At 36.2% G+C, this 16,259-nt stretch overlaps 1 long non-coding RNA gene across 2 annotated transcripts; it reads left to right on the top strand.

Annotated features, from left to right (window-relative positions):
* The first annotated feature begins 10,222 nt into the window (after positions 1-10,222).
* Positions 10,223-11,516, top strand: LOC124453767. Of its 2 annotated transcripts, none has more exons than XR_006951180.1 (4): positions 10,223-10,472; positions 10,715-10,855; positions 10,978-11,077; positions 11,292-11,516. It is a non-coding gene; the product is annotated as an uncharacterized LOC124453767 (long non-coding RNA). The 2 variants fall into 2 exon arrangements; XR_006951181.1 differs by lacking the exon at positions 10,223-10,472 and adding an exon at positions 10,565-10,617.
* Positions 11,517-16,259: the final 4,743 nt, after the last annotated feature.

The following is a 16,259-nucleotide window of genomic DNA, read 5'->3' as shown; positions in this document are numbered from 1 at the left end:
TCTGTGCGCGTCCGAGTACTTTAGTTTCTGTCCAGTCGAATGTGTGGTTGTTTCCGTGGGTATGTCCTTCCGGTAGTGAGTTCGGATCTCGTCGTTTAATGGCGTTTTTGTGTTCTGGGAGTCTTGTTTCAATTTTCTTAGATGTTTGTCCTATGTATTGTTTTGAACAGTCTTTACATGGTATCATGTAGATCGCGTCAGTTGTATCATGAATTGTTGTTTTGTCTTTATGTTTGGTGAAACATGATTTGAGTTTTTGTGTAGGTTTGCGGGCGACGTTAATATTAAATAGTCGAAGAAGTCTGGCAGTCATTTCTGATGTTCCGTTTATGTATGGTAATGTGACGATTTTTACTGTTTCGTCCGGTTTTTTGTTGTTTTTGTCGGTTTGTGTTTTGTTTTGTATTTTGTATATAGTTTTGTTTATGAAGTTTCTAGGGTAATTGTTTTTAATTAATGTGGAGTATAAGTAGTTGCGTTCTGTTTTTTTGGCTTCTTCCGTATTACAATGAGTGTTTATCCTGTTGAAAAGTGTTCGAATGCAGCTTATTTTGTGTTGTGTTGGATGATTGCTGTTGAAATTGAGTATTTGGTCTGTATGGGTGGTTTTGCGGTATACTTGTGTGTTTAGTGTACCGTCATCTGCTCTCGTTAGTATGATGTCGAGGAAGGTAAGTTGTTTGTCGTGTTCTTCGTCTTTAGTAAAGGTAATGTTCTTTGTGGTATTGTTTATGGTGTGTAGGATTTGTTCAGTTTTGTCTTTCTTGACTATGGCAAAGATGTCGTCAGCATATCTTTTCCATAGTCTGATGTTACGAAAACGACTACTAAACGAAAACGACTACTAAACGAAAACTAAACGAAAACGACTAGAGAAGAATCCGACCCAGTGACGCATCCACCGCCAAATTCTACGGACTACCAAAAATCCACGAAGAAAACAACCCACTTCGACCTATCGTATCGCTTCCAGGACCACCTACGTATGAGCTTTCAAAATATCTTTATAACATTTTGTAACCATTAGTCAAAAATTCACCTCACACCATCAGAAATGCCACCTCTTTCCTCGCCAGTATTAAAAACATTAAACTACGACCAGACGAAATCATGATATCCTACGACGTGACACCACTCTTCACATCCATACCACTAGACATTGCCAAACAAATTACAAACGAATTACTCACAAACGACAGAACTTGGCAAGCTACAACACAACTAGACAAAACTGACATCCTAGACTTACTCAACCTTTGCCTCTCCACTGAATTCACCTTCCAAAACACATACTACAGACAAATTTCAGGCACACCAATGGGATCACCACTATCCACCTTCCTCGCAGAAGCTGTCATGCAACACCTCGAAACACAATCAGTCACAAACAACACAAACATCAGACTATGGAAAAGATATGTTGGCGACATCTTTGCCATAGTCAAGAAAGACAAAACTGAACAAATCCTACACACCATAAACAATACCACAAAGAACATTACCTTTACTAAAGACGAAGAACAAGACAAACAACTTACCTTCCTCGACATCATACTAACGAGAACAGATGACGGTACACTAAACACACAAGTATACCGCAAAACCACCCACACAGACCAAATACTCAATTTCAACAGCAATCATCCAACACAACACAAAATAAGCTGCATTCGAAAGCTTTTCAACAGGATAAACACTCATTGTAATACGGAAGAAGCCAAAAAAACCGAACGCAACTACTTATACTCCACATTAATTAAAAACAATTACCCTAGAAACTTCATAAACAAAACTATATACAAAATACAAAACAAAACACAAACCGACAAAAACAACAAAAAACCGGACGAAACAGTAAAAATCGTCACATTACCATACATAAACGGAACATCAGAAATGACTGCCAGACTTCTTCGACTATTTAATATTAACGTCGCCCGCAAACCTACACAAAAACTCAAATCATGTTTCACCAAACATAAAGACAAAACAACAATTCATGATACAACTGACGCGATCTACATGATACCATGTAAAGACTGTTCAAAACAATACATAGGACAAACATCTAAGAAAATTGAAACAAGACTCCCAGAACACAAAAACGCCATTAAACGACGAGATCCGAACTCACTACCGGCAGAACATACCCACGGAAACAACCACACATTCGACTGGACAGAAACTAAAGGACTCGGACGCGCACAGACTAAACACGCACGCGAATTTAAAGAAGCTTGGTACAGTAAAGACAACGACACAATAAACAGACATATCGACATACCCATCATATACTCACACCTAAAGAAAAAGGACAAAAAAATACAAACAACATCAAAACTAAAACACTACACTCTAATATTATTAACACCAATCATATTAACAATACACCAAAACCCATGGCAACGCATTTCACCCCATCCAATCACATTAATCCACCCACTAATCCAATTAGACGCTCTAAACGTCTCCCAGCTAAAAAAGCACGTGTAAATTAATATCCTCATTCTGATGAAGGCTCGAAGCAACGAGTCGAAAGCTCAATAAAAATCATTTAAAATCCGGAGAAACTTTTTTATCTTTTATGTATTAAATGCCTGGATTACAAATTTTCAAACTTAGAGTTATAATTGTATATTTTAATTACATTTTTTAAAAACAGTATAAATACACATTTGTAATAATAGTCATACTCAGTGACTATGAGTGTGATTAATAGTAACGAGATTGCGTGTGTTTGACTGAACAAAAATGAACAAAATAAGTCCAAATTTGTAATGTGCTTTTATTTCAGTATTTAGCTATTATTTTTTTATATAAATATCAATAGTATTTTTCCATACAACACATGAAAGTTTTGATAGATGTCTGTCATTTTACTAATATGGCCATCCACGAGAATAATCAATGCTCCATTTTGTATGAAAAAATTATTTTTAATTGATTGATTGATTGATTTAGGCTTTTTATTATTCATCTTCAGATTAATAAGTACGATGAATTTACATTGATTTTCTATATATTTATCATACTATACTAAGAATTACATGTTAACTTTATTATATATATATTTACAAGATCTAGCAATAAAAATTGTTTATGACGTTTGGTCCGGGATAAAATACTATAAGTTTTAAACAAAAAGAATGATAGCACAGCGCTATAACCAACAACTACAAACAATAACGACCTTATCTAACAACATTTGAGAAATTAACCTTCCACTCCTCTTCCTTGCAAACCAGACAAGTCTACTCAAAAGCAGAGAGCGTTATACGCTACAAGTCCCGGGCTTGTAACCGGTATAGCAGAGTTAAAACGTGAATGGCAATGATGTATTGTCTAACATTAACACTGGATTATGTTACTGATATTTAATATGGAATTCGAGCTTTGTCCATATGAACTGTTCAACATGCTTCAAAACAAAAATGAGCAGGAATATTCAGTTGATTAATCTATGATAAACCTTTCACCTTTTAACTCTGCTATACCGGTCAAAAGCCCGGGACTTGTAGCGTATAAGGCTCTCTGCTTTTGAGTAGACTTGTCTGATTTACAAGGAAGAGGAGTGGAAGGTTAATTTCTCAAATGTTGTTAGATAAGGTCGTTATTGTTTGTAGTTGTTGGTTATAGCGCTGTGCTATCATTCTTTTTGTTTAATAACATTCCAACTATTTAACCTTGTGACTATAAGTTTTGCTTTTACGCAACTCGTGCGAATTTTCTTTGGGATAAGGTACTAAGAATTTGCATGGATGATTAGGTTCCTCTATAATCCTTTTGATCTCTTGGGTAGTTGCTAGTTCACGTCTGCTTTTGAAAGAGGACAAGTAGTTTTTATCTAGTTGTAAAATTTTTAAGCTTCTTCTTTGCTCACGCTCAATTTCTTGCTGTAAAAAATGTGGAAGTCCTGCCCAGACTGCAGATGCATACTCTAATAGTGGTCTTGTTTTTGATGTATATGTCAATAATCCAACATCTGAAGGTAATCGAGACTTCCTACAAAGTTGAAGATGATATAGTCTTTTATTTGCCTTGCCTGTAATTTGGTGTACATGTTCATTCCATTTAAGATCATTTTGAAATGCTACGCCAAGAAGTTTGAAATTAGTAACTCTTTCTAGTTCTTCTCTAATAAATAGGGAGGGTGGTTCTTGTATTGAGTCCGTAAAGCATATCCACATATCCTTTGTTTTTTTTCGGATTCAGAGCCAGTCTGTTATTATCAGCCCATTTTCGTAATTCGTCGATTACTTTTTGCATGGAACTGCATTCACCTCTTTCACAGCTAGTTCCAGTACATTTTCATCATAGACATTTCTTTTTAAATTATTCCCGTTATTTATTCCTAACATTAAGAAGATTGATTTATACCATTTTATAGGGTTAGTCGTACGAAAGTCTTTTGCTTTTCGTTTGTAATACGAAATTTTGGCGTTGTTTATAAGTTTTGAGACATCAGAACATAGTTTTTCATAACGTCTTGATTATTACATGAGAAAGCACCTTGTCTGGCTTTGATCTTTGATTTCATAAAGCTTGTCATCCTAGGTTTATCTGAAGTATGCATTCGAACTGTTTTTTCAGGAATAGTTTCATCCATAATACTAAGCATCGTCGAGGTAAAAGCATTTACTTTTTCATCTACATCTTCTACAATAAAGACCTCCGACGAATCTTCATAAATAAGTTTTCTGCATAAGACATTTACTTTTTCAGGTGTTAAGAGTCTAACCCTTTTGGGAATTGTTGGTGTTTTTTCTTTCTGTTTTAGCGCTAATAGAAGGCAATTGTGATCAGAAAGTCCCAATGGTGGTAGATGCTATGTTGGTTTATACATATTTCGCATATTTGTCAGGACTTGATCCAAAACGTTTTTTCCTCTGGTTGGGTATAGGATAGATTTTTTTAAATTAAAACAATTACAAAGATTAGTCAAGTTTAATTTATTGAAGTCTCCAGCAAATATAATTGCAGAGGATGGACGTTCACACAGTAACTGATCTAAATTTTTGATGAGATATTCAATCATATCATGTTCTTTTTCGGCACTTTGTCCAGGTGGATAATAAATAATGACGATAATAATTGCACTAAATGGGCGAGGCGCTCTTGTTGGTTTAAGTCCTAACCATAGCACCTCTTTATCATTGTTTTCATCAAATAACTTACGACTAACAGGCATACTTTGATGTACATAAGTAAGAACTCCTCCGCCAAGGGTCGTCTGTCTTTGCGAAATATTTTGTATTCATCATTAATCGATATTGCTGTGTCTGGTATATTTGGAGAAAGCCAGGATTCTGTAATCAGTACAACTTCAGGACCATTATTCATGACGACTCCATGTAGTTCATCAATTTTAGTAGTTATATGACATGCATTTGTGAGCATGATTGTTGGGAGAAAGGTTTTGACTGGATCATTACTATTAGTTTTGATTTCTATACAGTTGCATTTGCCATAATTTGTATTGTATCCATTATTTATTTTAATATATTTGATTGGTTTTCTCTGGATTATACGAACGTCAATGGAGAAGATGTTATCATTGGTTGTGTAATCTGGTGCGATTAATCCACGATGGATACGATCCATTTTCTTCCCAGCTTAGCCCGGAAACCAGTCCTATACTGAAAACAAACGTCAACATGAGGTTCAACAGTAGTTATTTTTTGTTCAGAGTTTGATGAACAAAGTGTAGGTATGTTAACCATTCTTTTGCTTTGCTCTTTGGTCAGGTCAGGATAATAGTCTTGCTACTGGTAACCCACAAATCCGGTACCACCTGTTGGTGGTTCGGGCCGTCGGTGACTCAACCGACAACCCTCCTACCTCTATGGGGGAGGATGTACTTGGACATCCATACAGAACTAAAAACAATATCTGTTAAAGCCCTGAGGGCATATTCAAGGTTGCACCGTGGCAGCAACTAAGGGCGGAAATAGACAGACTTATTTTCTGGCCAGCCGCTGCAGCAGGTTGAAAATACTAACATGGCTCGACCTGTTCTTGCCTGCTGGATCACCTTTCCTACCTGCCGAGAGAGTGTCCCTGGTGTCGCGAAAGCCAGGAACCACTAAAAATCTTCGCAAGCAGATTTATGGAAATGGCACAGATGACTAACTCTAATACCGGCTCGAACGTCGCCCGGATCAACAATTTTCGCTCTGGGTTGCTCCCTCTCCGGCACCCAGTGAAAATTAAGATATGAGTTCCAGGTAACAACAGGAAGCGTCTGAATCTAGCTGAATGGAATGTTAGAACTTTGATGGACAGAGAAGGCTCAAAAAGACCGGAACGACAAACAGCATTAGTTGCTAAGGAGCTCAGTAGATATAATATTGATATTGCTGCTCTTTGTGAAACTCGGCTGCCAGAGTATGACAGCATCGTAGAAGATGGTTACACTTTCTTCTGGAGTGGAAAGGACGTAAATGAGAGAAGGGAATCTGGAGTTGGGTTTGCTATGAAAAATGCCATATACCAGAGCCTTGAGCAGGATCCAACACCGATTTCTGATAGAATCATGGTCATGAAATTGCCCAAGAGTTTTTCCTTGACGATTGTGAGTGTATATGAACCGACTTTGACAAACCCTGATGAGAACAAAAAGGAGTTCTATAGTGACCTGAGAGACACAATCAAGAATGTCCCAAACACCAATAAGCTGATAATTGCTGGTGATTTAACGCTCGAGTTGGGACAGAAGCCGAAAACTGGCCTGACGTGATAGGGGTACAGGGCATCGGCAAATGCAATTCTGCTCCGAATATAGGCTTCTCATCACAAACACTGTCTTTAAACACAAGCCTCATCATCAAGCTACTTGGACGCACCCGAGGTCGAAACACTGGCACCTCCTGGATTATGTGATCACTAGAAGAAAAGACCTGCACGATGTCCTTGACACTAGGGTGATGAGAGGTGCTGACTGTGCAACAGACCACAATCTGGTAGGGTAAAAATTAGTTCTGAGGATAAACCGCCAAGAAGGGGAACTCGAGGAAAGCCTCCATCCAAGCTGAACGTGAGAAGACTAAGGAACCCCAAGTGCCAGCAGGAGTTTGAGGAGAAGATGGAAAAGAACCTGGACTACACAGCAAATGAGGATGCTGGTGTTGAGAAGGAGTGGGAGATTTTGAAGACAACTGTGTATGAGACTGCGGAGAAAATTCTTGGAAAGCCAGAACGGACACACCACAATTGGTTTAACGAGGATGATTCTAAGCTAAAGGCACTGCTTCATGAAAGGAACGAGGCCAAAGCACAAGAACTACAACGTAAAACCCGTGCGACAACCATTCGCCTTGCCAGAGCACGCAGCGAACTTCAAAAGTACACTCGGAACATGAAGTCAAAATGGTGGAAAGAGAAAGCGGAAGGATTACAACAAGCAGCGGATCTAAACGACATGAAGGCATTTTATAACGGCTCAAGGGATATCTACGGACCACGCAGAAAGGGAACAACTCAGCTTCTAGCCCAAGATAGTGTGACAGTGCTGCAAGAAAAGGAGGAGACCCTGAACCGTTTTGCTCAGCACTTTGACCAACTACTGAATGTGTCAGAATCTGTGGACAGAGATGCTCTAGATGAACTACCAAATATCATTCCCGATGCAGACATGGATGTTGCTTCGAGCTTCGATGAACTGTTGACGGCAATCACCCGTACCCGGGAAAATAAAGCCCCTGGTGGATGTGGAGTCCCTGCCGAGGTCTGGAAGCATGGAGACTTGAGACTAAAGGAGAAGCTGCATTAACTGATATTACATATCTGAAGAGAGGAAGTTATGCCACAAAATTTGAAGGATGCTAACATTGTTCCCATCTTTAAAAAGAACAGTAGGAGGAATGTGGAAATTACAGGGAATCTCTCTCCTTTCGACTGATGGAAAGATAATGGCGCGTGTGATCCTCAACCGTTTAGAGAAGTACATACGTACCCGGATACTACCTGAGACATAGTGTGGTTTTCGGAGAAATTGAAGAACTATTGATATGGTCTTCTGCCTCCAAGAAAAATGTACCGTACAGAACATGGAGCTCTACGCTGTATTTATTGACTTTACCAAAGCCTTTGATACAGTCTCAAGGGAAGCACTATGGAGCGTGCTGAAGAAGTTTGGCTGCACCGACAAGGTTGTAAACCTGGTGAGGGAGCTTTATGATGGTATGCAGGCAAAAGTAGTTCAAGGGAAAGATGTTTCATCAGAATTTGCTGTGACGAATGGTGTGAATTAAGGCTGCGTTCTTGGTCCAGCATTTTTCTCGCTCTACCTGACAGCTATGTTGCATGTGGCTTTTAAAGACATTCACAAAGGGATTTACATCCAGACAAGACACACTGCAGATCTCTTCAATGTCTCCCCCTTCAAGGCAAAATCACGAACAACAAAAAATCTCTTCAGAGAGGTGCTGTTTGCGGACGACAGTGCTCTGATGGCTCACAATGCATCGGACATACAGTTGCTTGTTGACAGATTCTCAAAGGCTGCTACCCAGTTCAGCCTTAAGATAAACATCAAGAAAACAGAGTGCTTGTATCAGCCAATCAAACTTCACAATCCCCCTCCTGAGCCAAAAGACATCACCATCGATCAAGTCTGGCTTGTCCAAGCCACGGACTTCACATAACTTGGAAGCACTGTTTCCAGCTCTTCAAAAATAGAGAAAGAGCTGAAGGTCAGTATTGGGAAGGCAAGTACAGCATTTGGTAAGCTCCAAGAAAGACTGTGGAACAATAGGCATGTGACAATCAGGGTAAAATGCAAAGTCTACAGAGCTGTGGTGTTATGAACCATCCTTTAAGGAGCAGAAACCTGGACCATCTGCAGAACTCAGGTAAAGAAACTACACGCTTTTATGATGAGACAGCTGAGAGATATCATGAGCATTAAGTGGCAGAAAAAATCACGAATGTTGAAATCCTGAAACGTGCTAACCTCCCCTCGATGGCAGACATTCTGATAGAAAGAAACCTTCGTTGGCTGGAGCATGTACACAGGATGGATCAGGAAAGACTCCCAAGATAACTGCTTTTCTCACAACTATGTGAAGGGAAGAGAAACCAAGGAAGACCCAGACTCAGATACAAAGACCTTGTAAAACGACACATGACAGTAAGACAGATCCCACCTAACAACTGGAAGACGGCCGCAAGCAACAGAGCGGCTTGGAGTTCGGCGATCAAAAACAAACCCAAGCCATAAACAGTCCTAGTCGTACCGACTGACTTCCCGAGAGAGGGAGTAGGACTCGACAGTTGCTCGGTGTTAATTGCTGTAAGCGATGTTAAATTTTGTTTTTAATCAGAAAGGACATCATGAATTGTATCAACTGGGTTTGATGACTTGTGCTCCAGACGGGCAGAGTTCTTTATCTGGAGTTGTTCTATGCCAGCATGATTTGCAGTATACTTAACATGTTGTTTTTCAAGATATTTAAACATTTGCATTGAAAATGCGTCATTGAAATTTTGTTTGTTATTAATTGTAGTATAATTTTGTCGGGTAACGGAACAGTTTTTCGCCTTGGTGTAATTATTTTTGCGTTTGTCACGATATATTTCTAGTTGATCATCAAGAGAGTTAAGCGATTGTGATGGCACAAAATTATTGCAAATTTTAAATTCATGTGTATTGTTTCTAGTTTCAATAGCTCGGTCAAACTTTTTGTTTTTAAATCTCTTTTTTAACATTAATACATCCGTTCTAAGCTCTTTAATTTCCAACTCAAGCTTGATATTTTTATCCTTTTGTACTTGCAACTCTGTTTGCAATGCCCTTATATCGTCGGGGGGGAAAGATTGGGTATTTTCTAAGGTTTGAAGTGCATCGACTTGGCTTTGAAGAATTTCAATATCAAGTATAATATCTTTGACACACTCATTAATGTTATTTTCGGCGATTGAGGTGTCATTCCAACTGAGGCTTGGGAGGGAATACGTTGTAAACATCTATAACATACCTTTGTATTTGCTTTAAATTCTTCCGAAGTTGCAGATACACACATTTGAATTAGACAATATCTTAGTTGAATACCGCTTTCTCCTTGAAACATCAACGTATTCTGTCTACCACAGTACCAAGTACAAACCAGATCATTGATTGAACCAACAAACTTTTTTGAACTACCTCCCGGTGATGACTATTTGCCTCGTTGATCAAGGCTATTTTTGTAAAAACCTTGCAGTGTTTTTAAACAATTTGGCCAATTTAATCGTTTTCCATCATAAGCAATACATTTAGAAGCTTTAAAACTATAAATTCTTTCTATATCACAAGTAAGATTACATTGATCGCAAGACAATAAACACAACCTTCCACCATCTTAGGTAATAGGAGAACTTTGAAGCAAAAATTGAAAACGAAGGTGTTACAGTTTTGAGAAAGATGAAATGGAATTCCACGTTCGTCTTTATGAGTTGCTCTTTTGAAAGACTTTGCAAAGATGCCTTTGGCTGGGGTTATCATATTATGTTTTTATTAAATTAAGGCAAAATCAGAGTTTGTAGCTATGTGTGCATTAATTTTAGAAAATATACAACTATTTTTTAAGGACCGATTTTATTTGACGATTGTGTCGAAGCTTATGAAAAATCTTGTTCAAAGTAAAAATATTTAAATATAGAAAATTTAAGTATATATCATCTAGTTTAATTTTTGTTGCTGATAAATTACGTTTACATCAACGCACTGCTTTTCTAGTGATCAAAAAAGTACTATCTCAAATCACGAAACGATTTGGGTTATGCTGAAACGGAATGTCATATAGGTGGCAGCCCAAACCTTGGATGTACTGGTATCGGATGGACATTTCTTGAAAACATAAGTGGAAGCTCCTCAACAGTAAGTCAAGATAAACATCACGAGCACCATCTGCTCGTAGTCTATTTTTCGGTCAAAAACTCTTGAATATTTCAGCATCTTATTTTTTAAATTCCTTTACAAAACTATGAATGCACACCCAGCTGCCAAATTTTTCATCGGGATGTTACGATAAAGGATTTAACGTTGGAGATGTAAATTTCAATCAGGCTCGTTTTGGTATTGTTTCTGTTAACAGACCAGGTAAAATAACTTTTAAAAAATGATTGTTTGACAAACTCCATCTACATTCAAATGTTTTGAAATAAAAATATTTTGTTAATGCTGCATTCCCTTTGAGTTTATTGGTACTCAACACAAATTTTGGTGGATAAGTTGCAAGAATAATTTAAACTAATTTTGAAAGATCAGTCTTCACTTCTAAAGTAACTGCAAATTTGTGTTTTCTCTGTTTTAGGATGTAATAATACTGTTGCTCAAGCCATTGGTGTAGGAATAAAAATACATGGAAGGAAGAATATCCGTGTAAATGGTGTAGTTAACAATGTGATGTCACTTATTTTGCTTCCTACCTAGACTTTAGCTTTTATGCTCGTTCCCGTCCTCCTAGAATTTAGCTCTTAATTCTAAGATTTTAATCTGCTATTATGCCGCCAGCACTTGCTTAAATGATTCCAATATAGCTAACTTGGTCCTTTGCCTATATTCAATTTTTTTGAAAGAATGTTATATGCAGTGCGGTGTTTGAAATTAAATGAAGATATGATCTTCGCACTTTTGCTGGACAATTTAAGCAATTGTCTCATGAGCCTGAAAAAATCAGGTGACTCAACGGGATTTGAACCCATGACCTCTGCGGTGACAGTGCAGAGCACTGCAGATCATATCTTCATTTAATTAAATTTTTTGTAAGTTAGATTTATAAGCACAACCCCACTTGTTCAATTTAAAAAATCTTAGACTTATCTTCCACAACAAAAGACACTAAAGTAAAAAAAAGCACTGAAATGAAGCGTATCAGTTTTATGTCTAGTAAATGAATATTGTTCTAGTTAATTTAGAAATAATATAATATGATGGATATACTTATAAATAATGGTTATGCCTTAATAACATAGTCATCACAAATAATATTGTGCTTATGTTATGAATTGCGGCATTGTAAAACAGTGGCATAAAACTATAGATATAATATAATAAAACATAGATTGCTGACGTATGAATAGCGGCTGTGGCCGTCTTGAAAAATCTAAGAAGGCGGAACAAGAAGGTGAAAGATATGTAGAGTGTTTGCACGCACGTCCTCACTACGTCAAAAATTTGGTTGTCCGCAATTATGGGGAGTGAGGAGGGGCAGTAATATAAGTTACTATTATACCGACCAAATTTTTTAAATTTATTGCGCTATGGCATGATTTTAAATCATTCAAACGACAGGGTCTGAGCAAACAGACCTTTCCTTTTGTCGAACGGACAAAATCACAAGGAAAAATGACAAATAAACAAAGATTTCGTAAACCAAACGTATGAAGAGGCGACTTGCGAACGACTATTTAAGCTGAGATTTAAGCCGTTAGATTTAGGTTTCTCAAGACTTTGTGTACGATATGTTCAGTTTTTCATTGCCTTACATAACAACAATCAACACACACCCACTTGTTATACTTCAAGGTTAAACAGGATTCTCGTGGGATGCATTAGTTGTAATATCTTTGACTGCAGAAGAAGGAAAAACTGTTTGTCTGGGGAAGATGATGTGGAAATATCTAAAATGATTTATTGAAATAAATTTGAGATGATAAATTGCAGAGTCCCTTAAACTTGCATCAAGTCTAGAATTATTTTAGAATAATTTAGCATTGATTTATTGAATGTATTGATTTTATTTGGCTTAAGAGTTGAAAAATTTTATTATAATGAAAGGTTGGGTATATTATGGTTTATATTTATAGGTTAAAGGTTTGTACATTATTTGCGAATTGAAAAGTATTTCCTTGTTGAACAGCAATTACCTCTCACTTAATGATCTTACCACACTTCCAATTTCTTTTAAACTTCTAATGCTCCTCTACTTGCAAATATTATATCAATTCTTTGTTGCGAATCAAAAATATATATCCTTAAACTCTCAAAAATAATACTATTTCAGCTTTTCAACATAAAATGATTTTAGAGGTAGACTTGATGCAAATGTAAATTAACTTGTGCAAATGAGTGGCCTTGTGATTGTGTCTTTGTTGATTTTTAGTCGCTTCAACCAATTATTTAGTCCAAATGTGATTACACAATGCCAAAATATTACATCAAATGCGCAATATATATGAAACTTGTATATCAATCAAAAGTATCAATCAATATATATAAATATTTATTGATGCTTTTATATAATTTTGCTTTCATGCAGCAAGAAGCAATGACATATGTCAGAGGAACTAATTCACTTCAATCATAAAAGTCATAGTTTCTAAATAGAATAATTTAGTTCTGTTCTGCAAAACAGCAGTTAATCGAGGGTTGTGCAAAATAGTTTACAATCAACTAGTAACATCTTGGCTAAAATTATTATAGATTTTTAAACAGCAATAGCATTATATAATGATATTATGAATTCTGTTTTTATAACTCAGCAAATTTAAATTGTTGTCTTATCATGTATTCAATAGATCTTCCAGAATTAATACATGATATCTGCCAGTATACAAACAATGTTTACTTAAAGTTCAATAACAGCAAATTAAAGTAGCAATTGACTTGCCCTAAGACACTTTCTCATGCCTTCAAGTCGCTTTAATCAATAAAGATAGTTGTAATAACTTGGGCACAATACATTCACTGCCCAAACTCCAAATGACGAATATCGACTTGTGCTGTGTTATTTTTGTTTGAAATTGCCGTATAAGAATAGCAAAATTTGCTCTCCTGTCAATTTTCTACTTCTTCATGTATATACATTCCCTAAGTATGTGCAATTACTGAAATAAAACATTGTTTCGAAGATTACAAAGTTTGTATTATTTTCGTAAGAATAATACAAACACCTCTTTTACTACTTTGAAAATTTTCGCTATCCAATGGATAACGCTATCCAGTCTTCGTCCAACCGGCCCCTGAATTCCAATGACGTATTTATTAGGAGTGCAATTGATTCACGCTCCAGTCGCTGACTCAAACGCCGATCAGATATTGCACATTGCGCCCGTAATGAAATAGTCAAAAAGCAATGGTTTTCTCAATTTTGATTAATCTAAGGCTTATAAGAAGCTCTCTCGTTGGTCAATAAATATTTCGATTAACGGTTACTGGCTTTTTGACTAATGTGGAGTAAAATTTCGTAAAATTCAAGACATTGACGATGCTTATTGATAGGTTCCTAGACGGAGAAGCTTAAAGAACGGAATCGCTGATTTGCTGTATATAAACTCAAAACATTATCTCAATTTATCTTGAAGAAGAACTTTAACACCAACACGATTTCTTTGAGCTGTTATTAAAGCTATAATACATTTACTCAGAGGCAACATTTGGCAGTGATATTATATATTCATTACAATTGAATGATTTTAGTGAAACTCGTTCTTTATTTCGAAATAACAATCGCGGGGAGATACTGTCTGGTGTACGACTACGATAAGCAGCTTGATGTGGCCAAAATTGTTCCTACCGAAAAGTTATTTGCTGTGGTTTCTGCTGAGAATCTTGGCCGCAGATATAGCAGCAGAAGTTTACATTCTTTCTAGCGTATTTGAAAAAACGATGAAATGTACGGCCTTAAGGTGAAATGACATTAGTAACTTTATTTAAGCATATACTCTGGAATTTTTCGTTCATGATCATTATACAATGTATTATTCCGGATTTAAAATAGTTTCAATACAAATGATTGTGTGAGAAGTTGTTATAATAAGATTAGTCATTATGGCACTTACTTCAAACTATACATTATGGCATCTTTATTCATGAATGTAGTGTTTTTTCAAACTGCTGTCATAGTTTGTCTCTATTTAATGTTGTCATAAATTTATGATTATGGCATGTCAGTTACATTATTTGCCGATCTGCAACTGGAAATTGCTTAATTATTGTACCTTTTCCCTGTATTCTCCGTCTTTCTTCTGTATTGTGCTGCAAAATTTACACATTTAATATTGATTGTTGGGAAGTATGTCAAAAAATACTGTTTAACTCCAGGATTCAACCTTGGTTGGTAAAGGTAATTAAAAATGATCCAGTCAATATTTTATTTAATTTTAAGGGATCTGTTGTTCGTGGCAATACCTTTAAAGTTAACCATTTTGTGCCTCTTTTATTTTATTCAATGCCATTAAAGCATTATTCTGTTGGCACCGCAGTTTTTAAGAGGGTTTATGAAGTCATTCATGTTGCTCGACAAAAAAATCAAGTATGAATTAGAAGGTATGAATTATTCATAAACAAAAAAAATTGATTCATGATGTTTTTAAGACAGGCAAATCATATAAAATCCCCATGAAAAATGGTCTTTTAAGCATATGTGGTTGAAAAAATTAATTGGCTCTGCTATTTGGATGGTGCATATCGTGTGTGTTGTGTTTTGCTTCATGAAAATTATACATCAAAACCTGGAAGGATTTTTAAATTTGTTACTGAGCCACTTCTGCAATAGAATTATGCCATGTACACCTTTCAAAAATATGAAGGCAAAAGTACTGGGGGAGGAAGGAATTGATTTACATTCTTCTACCATTAAAATCAGCTTAAACTCAACAAGAATGCCTTAGTCCTAAGGCGTCAAAAGTGTATAATGGTGGCAATTATGAGCCTACAAGATACTTTGTAAAAATTCCCTGGTTTGTTTATTGTTGAAATCACCGTTTATTTCAAAAAATAAAGAACATCTACCAAGAAAATCAGGTATCTTTTATTCAATTTTTGTGCAAATTTTGCCTTTTTTGAAGCTTAAGTGTCTAGGTTAGTATAGTGCCAGATTGCCAATTAACCTTTTACGCAAAACTGTCCATGTCTAGAATCACAATATGTGTTTTTTACACATGCTTATGAGCCCTGACACTGGGCGAAAAAGCCATTATGTAAGTATTGTTCTCAATATCTTTAAAAAATGCACGAAAATGCTATTTTACCCCCAAATGATGCTAAAAATATGATTAGCACTTGCATATCCGAGACCCTAGAAATCAAAATTTTTCCGAGAAGTATTTATCCTTTAAAGAATACCTAAATTTTGAAATAAATGTCTGTCAGTGTACGTATACGTACTTTTTTGAGTTACCTAGTTTATTTGGATTTGCATTTATTCTTTAGATATGTATTTAACTTGGGTAACCATTACTTATATTTTCATTAAAATGAACTCTTGTTTTGGGTAAATACACAATTTACTCGATTTTAGGAGTAACTATGCGTGTTCTTGACTTGAGAATGTAGAACT

This window comes from Xenia sp. Carnegie-2017, unplaced genomic scaffold, assembly GCF_021976095.1.
Source record: "Xenia sp. Carnegie-2017 unplaced genomic scaffold, XeniaSp_v1 HiC_scaffold_13, whole genome shotgun sequence".
Lineage (NCBI taxonomy): Eukaryota > Metazoa > Cnidaria > Anthozoa > Malacalcyonacea > Xeniidae > Xenia > Xenia sp. Carnegie-2017.
Note: the sequence above shows the minus strand (reverse complement) of the source record. Positions and strands in the feature narration are given on the sequence as shown.